Here is a 9,818-nt window from a genome sequence, read left to right on the forward strand (position 1 = left end):
ACTTGATCTTCTCGAGGTAGGGCCCCAGGAAGGCTCCTGCTCGGTGCTCACGGAATGTTGGCTGCTGGACGTCATGAGAAACGTGCTTTCTCCACTGAGCTCGAGGGCTACCCAGTTTTGGGGTGACACCGCTTAGCATGGCTTATGTTGAGAAACGGTGTTCTCAAAGGACTGTGCTTCCTGGGTCATCTGCCCAGGTTCTTGTCGGTGACTCTGGAAGTTGATTCCTTCTCCAGCTCCTGTGCTAAGAGAGGGGAAGACCCTGGGCCTTGTGTGTGGGTGCGGGTGGGGAGTTCCCGTGACCCCCCAGGGCCTCCTGACTTCCCAGTCTCCCCTCACACACCTACCCTCCAGACCAGCTCCTGGCTGCCTCTGGGCTGGGCTGTGTGTGGCCTCCTTGGCCTCCCACACCCACTTCTGACCCCCCTCCGGCTCAGCAAAGTTGGCCCAGCACCTCTGTTAGCGTGTGCCAGTTCATGTGGCAGCCATAATACAAGTGGGCATCTTTCAGGCCAGGGGCTCTGTGGGTGGGGGCAGCACCTGGTGGGCATTACTAAATGCCATTGAATGAATGCTCAGTACAGGTGAGCGAGGAGGAGGAGTGGGAGAGGGAGGAGGGAGCTGCTTCCGCGCTCACCCACAGCGTGTCCAGCGTGGGAGGACCCTGTTGGCCCTGCTCCGTGCCCTGTGCTGGGAGCATCTGGGCAGGTGTGGAGGAGGGCAGTGCAGGAGCCAGTCCCGACGGAAGTCCCACCCCATCGCTGACCAGCTGCTGACAGCACGTCCCTCGCAGACCTGCTTGGCCGTGCAGATTAAAGGAGATGGTGCCTCTTCAGTGCATCCTGTGGGACGCGGGGAGCCTCCCAGACCCGTCCCGTCTCTGCACCCCCTTCCCCTGCAGCATGTTCACCTCGATTTGCCGGCAGCTCTGTGCTCACAGGTCTGTCTGCTGCACAGACCTCCTGGCCTGGGGCAGGGGCAGCAGGTGGAAACTTACAAAACCGGTCAAGCCCGGCTCTTCCACCAGCCACGTAGTTTATACTTACTTGACAACCACCTTTTTCCAGTGCTTGCTTTTTAAAAAGTCTAACGAGATCCCTGATTGACACGTGTGTTTTCTAACATCTGCACTCACGGGAGGGCTTCTGTAGGCGGATGTCGAGAGGCGGGTGACCCCGTCACGCAGCGCGACCATTTGGGCTTGTGGGGGACACTCCACAGGCTCTGCTGGTTGTCCGCACCTGTGTGGTGGCCACGGCACTGACAACGTCTGGTGCTGGCAGGGCGCGGCCGTGTGCAGGCCTCCCTCCCAGCGGCTCACTCGTGACGCGGCAGAGCCCAGTCCTGGACTGGCCGTCTGCGTGCCGCCCTCCTTGTTGGTCTTGTTGCGATGAGCTCCTTTGTGCGTTAGTATGAGACAGATTAGCCTCTTGGTTATGAACGGTTATGAACGGTTGGACCTGCTTTGTCTTTTAGTTACTTTATGCTCCACTGAGGATGGGGTGAGTTGTGAGAGTGTGGGGTTGTGGGCTTAGGTGTATGTGTATGGATATGGTCTTCAATTTATGTGTGTTTTTGACTTTCAGAAATTAAAAGATTTTATATAGTCCAACTGAACAACATTCATCAAGGTGTGTGGGTTTTTGTGTCTGGCTTAGAAAGTCCTTTCCTACTCCAAGACTATAAAACGTGTACTTGTATTTTCTACTTAGGACTTACATTTCATTTTTACATGTAACACTTGTATCCATCTAGCATTTATTTTGGGGTAAGGAAAGATGTAGGGAAGACTAATACTTTTCCCTAAGTCCCTAACTAGCTGTTCCAACACTATTGGCTAATCTGTCTTCATTATTTAAAACCCTCCCTTTCTTTTTCTTCCTTATTGGTGTTTATTTCTGGACTTTCTATACAGTTTTGTTGATCTGTGCACCTCTTCTTAGAACAATAGCATAGTTTTAATTACGGTAGCCTTTTAATACGTTTTAACATAACATAGGACGAATCCTTTTCGCATACTTTTCAGAATTTAGTTGGCTACTTTTGTCTGTTGCTTCTTCATATGAACTTTGGAACCATTTCATCAAGTAGCCTGACTCACGTATTTGTAGATGAAGGAGAATTGACAGTTGTACAATATTGAGTCTTGTGGGAGGATTTTGGGTCATTCCCTTCAATGAACAGCTTTTGTTTGTTGAAACTGCGTGCATACTAAGGACATAAACCACAGCTCTCCCCACTCACAGTGCGCTGGAGCGGGCCGGCACGCACACCTGCCACTGTCTGGAACTGATGCCACAGTCCCCATAGGAGCCAGGGCCGCAGGAACACTGGCTCACCCGCTGGAGGGGTGTGCTAAGGGACTGGCCCTTGAGGAACGAGTGGGTTTCCCGGGGTGGAGGGGAGGGCAGGGCACGGCACTTGTAGGGACCAACAGAAGCAGAGGTGCGAGAGCCGAAGCCCTGGCCCAGGGCGTTCAGGTGCTGGACGCCTGCAGCGTGAGGGGTGAGAGAGAAGCAGAGAGGGGCTTGGGTCTAGGTTGTGACAGCCCTCGTTGAAGGTGTTGGTTTGATTCTGTGGGCAACAGTGAAGATCAGTGAGAAGCGGTGTGACGTGATGTGACCTGCGTTTGACAAAGGCCAGCACTCAGCGTGGAGGAAGTGGCCAAAGGCAGGGTTAGGTGAGGCGGCCAGCAGGGATCAGCTCTCAGAGAAGGAGCAGGGCACCTGCTGTCTGATGTGCCGGCTGGGGGTGGAGTGAGGAGGGTGGGGGGGGCGCTGACGTTGATCGTGGCATGTCTGTCACTGAGTGGTGGCCTTAGAGGTGTTGGCTCGTTCAGTTGCCACTCCCTTAGCAGCATATTCAAAGAGCAGTGCTTGGACAAATGTCAGTTTATCAAGTTTTTCTTTTATAGATTTTGCTTTTGGTGTCAGTCATGGATATTTTCTTCCATGTTTCTTTCCAGAAGTTTTATAGTTTTAAGTTTCACATTTAGGTCTGTGGGTCACTTGGAGTTTTTGTGTGTGGTGTGAGGTATAGATTGGAGTTTACTTATTGTATGTGGGTGTCCAGTTGTTCAGTACTGTTTGTTGAAAGACTATCTGTTCTCCACTCAGTTGCCTTTGTACCTTTGTTGAAAACTGGACATATAAGTCCTGAAGTCAGGTAGTGTAAGTTCTCCAATTTTGTTTGGTTTGCTTTTTTTCAGAGTTGTCTTGGCTATTCTAGGTCCTTTGCATTTCCATATGAGTTTAGAATCAGTCTGTCAATTTCTACAAAAAACATTCTGGGATTTTGATTGGGAATGCCTTCAATCCGTAGATGCATTTGCAAAAAATTGTTATCCTTGTACCATATTTCTCTCCATTTATTTAAGTTTTCTTTACTATCTCTCACCAGGTCCATCTTTTGTCAAATTTATCCCCAAATATTTCATATAATTTTTGCTCAGTGGCAAATGGTGTGGCTTTTTCAATTTTTGTTTATTGTTAGTATATGGAAATACAGTTGCTTTATTGTTCTTAATTTTTTAAAAATTTATTTATTTTTGGCCGTGTTGGGTCTTCGTTGCTGTGCGCAGGCTTTCTCTAGTTGAGGCGAGTGGGTGCTACTCTTCATTACGGTGCGTGGGCTCCTCACTGCGGTGGCTTCTCTTGTTGGGGAGCACAGGCTCTAGGTGTGCAGGCTTCAGTAGTTGTGGCATGTGGGCTCAGTAGTTGTGGCTTGTGGGCTCAGTAGTTGTGGCTCGTGGACTCTAGAGTGCAGGCTCAGTAGTTGTGGTGCACAGGCTTAGTTACTCTGTGGCATGTGGGATCTTCCCAGACCAGGGATTGAACCCATGTGCCCTGCATTGGCAGGTGGATTCTTAACCACTGCGCCACCAAGGAAGCCCTGTACGTTGCTTTTTTAATGTTAATTTTATATCCTGTGATCTTGCTAGCTGACTTATTGATCTGGTTCCACTTGTAGGTTCTGTAGGATTTTCTGCATAGATGGCCACATCATCTGTGAATAAAAACAGTTTTACTTCTTTTTCAATTTGGATGCCTTATATTATTGTTTTCCTTGCCTTATTGCATAGGCTAGAGCCTCCAGTATGATAGTGAATAGAATGGGTGAGAGCAGACATCCTTGCCTTGTCCCCCATCTTACAGGGATTGCATTTAGTCTTTTACCATTAAGGATGTTCTTATAGGTTTCCCTTAGGTGCTTTGTCAGGTTGTGGAAGTTCCCTTCTATTCCTGTTTGTTGATAATTTTTATTATAAGTGGATGTTGGATTGTGGCAAATGCTTTTTCTGCATTTATTGAGATGATTATATGGTTTTTATTTTTTGGTCTGTTAATGTGACTTACATTGGCTGCACTTAAAAATACTCAACCAACCTTGCATTCATAGGATAAACCCAATTCAGTCATGATGTATTATCCTTTTTACATGTTGGATATGATTTGATAAAATATTGTCAAGAAATTTTGTGTCTATGAGGGATATTGGTCGATAGTTTTCATTATTTGTAGTATCTGTGTCTGGTTTTGTTATTAGAGTTATGCTGGCCTCAGAGAATCAGTTGGTAAGTGTTTTTATTTAGTTCGTTATTTAGTTTTGGCCGCATTGAGTCTTTGTTGCTGGGCGTGGGCTTTTCTCTAGTTGCGGCGAGCAGGGACTACTCTTTGTTGCTGTGCGCAGGCTTATTGCGGTGGCTTCTCTTGTTGCATAGCACGGGCCCTAGGTGTGAGGGCTCAGTAGTTGTGGCTCGTGGGCTCTAGAGCGCAGGCTCAGCAGTTGTGGTGCACAGGCTTAGTTGCTCCGTGGCATGTGGAATCTTCCCGGACCGGGGCTCGAACCCGTGTCCCCTGCATTGGCAGGTGGATTCTTAACCACTGTGCCACCAGGGAAGTCTTGGTAAGTGCTTTTTATTTTCAGTTTTCCTGGAAGAATTTGTGTATAGTTGGTATTGTTTCTTCCTTAAATGTTTGACAGAATTCCCCAGGGAAGTCATCTAGGCCTAGAGTTTTCTCTGTGGGAAGGCTTTTAACTACAAGTTCAATTTCTTTATTAGGTATAGGGCTATTTAGGTTATCTGTTTTTTCTTGAGTGAGGTTTGATAGTCTGTCTTTCAAGGAACTTGTCTATTTCTCTTATTTATTTATTTTTTGCGGTACGTGGGCCTGTCACTGCTGTGGCCTCTCTCGTTGCGGAGCACAGGCTCCGGACGCGCAGGCTCAGCGGCCATGGCTCACGGGCCCAGCCGCTCTGCGGCACGTGGGATCTTCCCGGACCGGGGCACGAACCCACGTCCCCTGCATCGGCAGACGGACCCCCAACCACTGTGCCACCAGGGAAGCCCTATTTCTCTTTTTAAATTTTTATAATTTTTTATTGAGGTATAATTGACTTGTCTATTTCTTTTAAGTTGTCCAATTTACTGGCAAAAAGTTATTCAGAATATATTCTTACTGTCCTTTTAATATCTGTAGAATCTGTAGTGATGTCACTGTTCTCATTCTTAAGATGGGTAATTTGTGTTTTCTCTCTTTTCCTGATCAGTCAGGCTGGAGGTTATCAAATTGACTGATCTTCTCAAATAACTAGCCTTTGGTACTTTGATTTTCTTTTTCTATTCTTTGTTTTTATTTCTTTGATTTATGTACTGATACTTATTATTTCCTTTTGCTTCTTTTGAGTGTCTAGTTTCTTAAGGTGGAATTTTTTTTTAGAAATAAATTTATTTATTTATTTGGCTGTGTTGTGTCTTTGTTGCTGCACGTGGGTTTTCTCTAGTTGCGGTGAGCAGGAGCTACTCTTCGTTGCGGCACACAGGCTTCTCATTGTGGTGGCTTCTCTTGTTGTGGAGCACGGGGTCTAGGCACACGGGCTTCAGTAGTTGTGGCATGCGGGCTTAGTAGTTGTGACTCGCAGGCTCTAGAGTGCAGGCCTAGTAGTTGTGGTGCATGGGCTTAGTTGCTCCGTAGCATGTGGAATCTTCCCGGACCAGGGCTCGAACCCGTGTCCCCTGGAACCCGTGTCCCCTGCATCGGCAGGCGGACTCTCAACCACTGCGCCACCAGGGAAGCCTCGAGCAGGCAGATTCTTAACCGCTGAGCCACGAGGGGAGTCCCTTAAGGTGGAATTTGATGTTGTTGACCTTAAAACTAAAACAGCCAGTTATTTTACCAGCAAAACGTGTTTACTTGGGAATAGCAGAGAATTGCAGCCATGGTATAGCAAAAACTATAGGCTAGTCCAGCAAACAAAGGAGAGGAAGTTACTTTACAGAGAAAAAGGAGGAAGTTGGGAGGGGCTGCTCTGAAGGAAAGTCCATGGGAGGGATGGGAGAGTTCAGGATGGTGATGGCTTCCCGGTGCCTGAGCTGAGAGGGCTCCCATCTGCTGGGCTTGTTGCCGGGCAAGGAGAGATCGTCCTTCCTCTTGCCAGGGTCCTAAAGTAGAGACATCTTCCTGCTGGGAATGCAAGCCACGACTCTCCTGCTGGGTCTGTGACTCACCTGGAGCGGTAGTGCACAGGAGCTCCCACGCTGGCCTCCGCACTCCCTGCTAAATTAGGTTTCTTTTATTCAAATTCACAGTCATTCTTCTTTTTTGATACAGACACTTCGTGCTATACATTTCCCACAAATTTTGATGTCTTCCTTTTCATTCATTTCAAAATGCTTTCTAATTTCATTTTTGATTTCTTTTTTGACTCATGCATTATTTGGAAGCATATCCCCTAAATACTTGGGGATTTCACAGATAGCTTTCTCTTACTGATTTCAGATTTAACTCCATGTGCTCAGAGAACATACCTTGTGTGACTTGAATTCTTTTAGGTTTATTGAGACTTGTTTTATTGCTCAGAATATGGTCAGTCTTGGTAAATGTTTCACGTGATTTTGGGAAAAATACAGATTCTACTGTTAATGAACACAGTGTTCTATAAATACTACTTAAGTTGGTTGACGGCACTGCTCAGGTCTCCTGTGCCTTTAAAAATCTTCTGTACACTTGTTCTGACAAGTACCTGTGTTTTGGATTTGTCTCTTTCTCCTTGCATTTTTGTTAGGTTTGGTTTTGTGTATGTTGAAGCTCTGTTATTAGGTGCATAAATGCTTAGAATTGTGTCTGTAATCCACTTTGTCTAATATTAATATAGTCCCTCCAGCTTTTTTATGACTAGTTGTCAGCCTCGTTTTTCTTTTCCCATTCTTGTACTTTAGCCTTTTTATGTTAACATACTCAGTGTTTCCTGTGGTTTCTTGAATATATGAAATGCAATTATAATCTAAATGTCCTTAACTACTAATTCTTTCCTCTGTATCATTTCTGGGTCAGTGTCTATTGATTGATTGATCCTCATTATGGGTTGAGTTTTCTTGCCTGTTTGCATGTCTGGTAATTTCTTTTTTTAAATAAATTTATTTATTTACTTACTTTTGGCTGCGTTGGGTCTGCGTTGCTCTGCGCAGGCTTTCTCTAGTTGCGGCGAGTGGGGGCTACTCTTCGTTGCGGTGCACGGGCTTCTCATTGCAGTGGCTTCTCTTGTTGCAGAGCACAGGCTCTAGGCGTGCAGGCTTCAGTAGTTGTGGCATGCAGGCTCAGTAGTTGTGGCGCACCGGCTTAGCTGCTCCGCGGCATGTGGGATCTTCCTGGACGAGGGATCGAACCCGTGTCCCCTGCATTGGCAGGCAGATTCTTAACCACTGCACCACCAGGGAAGTCCCCACCTGGTAATTTTTGATTGGATGACAGACATTGTAGTTTTACTTTGTTAGTGCCAGATGTTTTGGTGTTCCTAGTGTTATTCTCAAGCTTTGTGCTGGGTTGTGGCTAAGTTATTTGGGAACAGTTTAATCATTTCAGGTCTTGCTTTTAGCTTTGTTAGGTGAAATCAGAATGGCATTTAGCGTCGGGCTAATCTTACTTGTTTTTTTTCTTTGTCTTTTTTTGGCTGCATGGCACAGCTTGCGGGATTGAACCCAGGCCGTGGCCGTGAAAGCCTGGAATCCTAACCACTAGGCCATCAAGGAACTCCCTAATTTTACTTCTTTACTGAGCTGAAATCTTTTTTAGTACCCTTCCCAGAACCCTGTGAGTTTCCCCCGGTTGCTGGGAGCAGGCCCGTTCCTGCCTCATTGTGAGCTCCAGGGATTATTTGCTGCTAATCCTTTTGGGTGGCTCCTTTCCTGGCCTTGCGTAATTTCTTCTTCTTTTTTTTTTTTTTTTAAATAAATTTATTTATTTATTTTTGGCTGCATTGGGTCTTCGTTGCTGCGTGCAACTTTCTCTAGTTGAGGCGAGCCAGGGCTACTCTTCGTTGCAGTGCGCGGGCTTCTCATTGTGGTGGCTTTTCTTGTCGCAGAGCTCGGGCTCTAGGCACGTAGGCGTCAGTAGTTGTGGCACGCGGGCTCAGTAGTTGTGCCTCGCAGGCTCTAGAGCACAGGCTCAGTAGTTGTGGCTCACGGGCATAGTTGCTCCACGGGATGTGGGATCTTCCCAGACCAGGGCTCGAACCCGTGTGCCCTGCATTGGCAGGGAGATTCTTAACCGCTGTGCCACCAGGGAAGCCCCCGTAATTTCTTCTTAAACATCGTGCTTGTATTGGTTTTCTATTGCTGTTGTAACAAATTACTACAAACTTAGTGGCTTAAACAACACGTATTCATTATCTTAAAGTTCTTAAGATCAGAAGGCTGACATGGATCTCATGGGGCTCAAATTGGGTTGCTAGGGCTGTGCTCCTTTCTGGGGACTCTGGGGAGGATCTGTTTCCTGCTGTTTCAGATTGTAGGCAGAATTTGGTTCTTTATGGCTGTAGGACCAAAGTCCATGTCTTCTTGCTGACTGTAAGCTGAGGGTTGTTCCCAGCTTCTATAGGTACCCACATTCGTTGGCTCAGAGCCTCCTTCCTCCATCTTCAAAGCCAGCCATGGTGGGATTTCTTCCCATGCTTTGATTTTCTCCCCCTTTTTCCATCTCAGCTCTCTGACACAGCTGGGAAAGGTTCTCTGCTTTTAAGAACTTAGGCTGGTCTCACCCACATAATCCAGGGTAATTTCTCCACGTCAAGGTCTGTACCCTTAATCCCATCTGCTAAGTCCCTTTGCCAGATAAGGTAACATATTCACATTCTGGGGATGAGGGCATGGGCATCTTTGGGGACATTATTCTGTTGCCCCTGTGCTGGCCAGTAAGTCAACTGAGTGACCAGGAGACCCTCTGCAGGTCTCTGGACTTCTCTCTGGTACTAGACCCTCCAAACTCCAGCAAGACTCAGGCTTCCCGAGATGCTCCCCGTCCTAACTCTGGGCCTTCCTGAGTGTCCTCGGCTGGATGTGCCCTATAGGTGACGAGCTGGAGTGACCTCAGGGTTTCCTGCCCTTCGTTTCCTGTTGACCAACAGCCTGAGAACTATGGCTTCACGTGTTTTCTCCAGTTTCTTAGTTGTTTTGGTTGAGATGGCAAACGGGTCCACCCCTCCCAGGTGGGCTGGGGGCTGACGTCTCTTATGCTTGTTTGCGTTTGCTGCCACTTGAGTCGAGTGAGCACAGCTGTCTGCACTTGTGTGAAGGATGTTCCAGCTGGAGCTGGTTAGCCCCTTTTCTCTGAGGCGTGGACATAGCTGTATCTTTCCACAGGGCAAAGCCTCTGCCCCAGGAGCTGGCTGCTTGCCTTGTAAACTCAGACCAGTTCTGGGAACTCAGGATGTGGGTTCCATGTGTGGGGGTGCCTGCCTCTGAGAAGTGTCCTGTGGGCTTTCTGAAGCCTGTGGCCGGTGCACCTCACACCTGCCTGCCGGCTGTGGCGCTTCCGCCTTTC

This window comes from Neophocaena asiaeorientalis, unplaced genomic scaffold (assembly GCF_003031525.2).
Source record: "Neophocaena asiaeorientalis asiaeorientalis breed wild unplaced genomic scaffold, Neophocaena_asiaeorientalis_V1.1 scaffold177, whole genome shotgun sequence".
In the NCBI taxonomy this organism is placed as follows: Eukaryota; Metazoa; Chordata; class Mammalia; order Artiodactyla; family Phocoenidae; genus Neophocaena; species Neophocaena asiaeorientalis.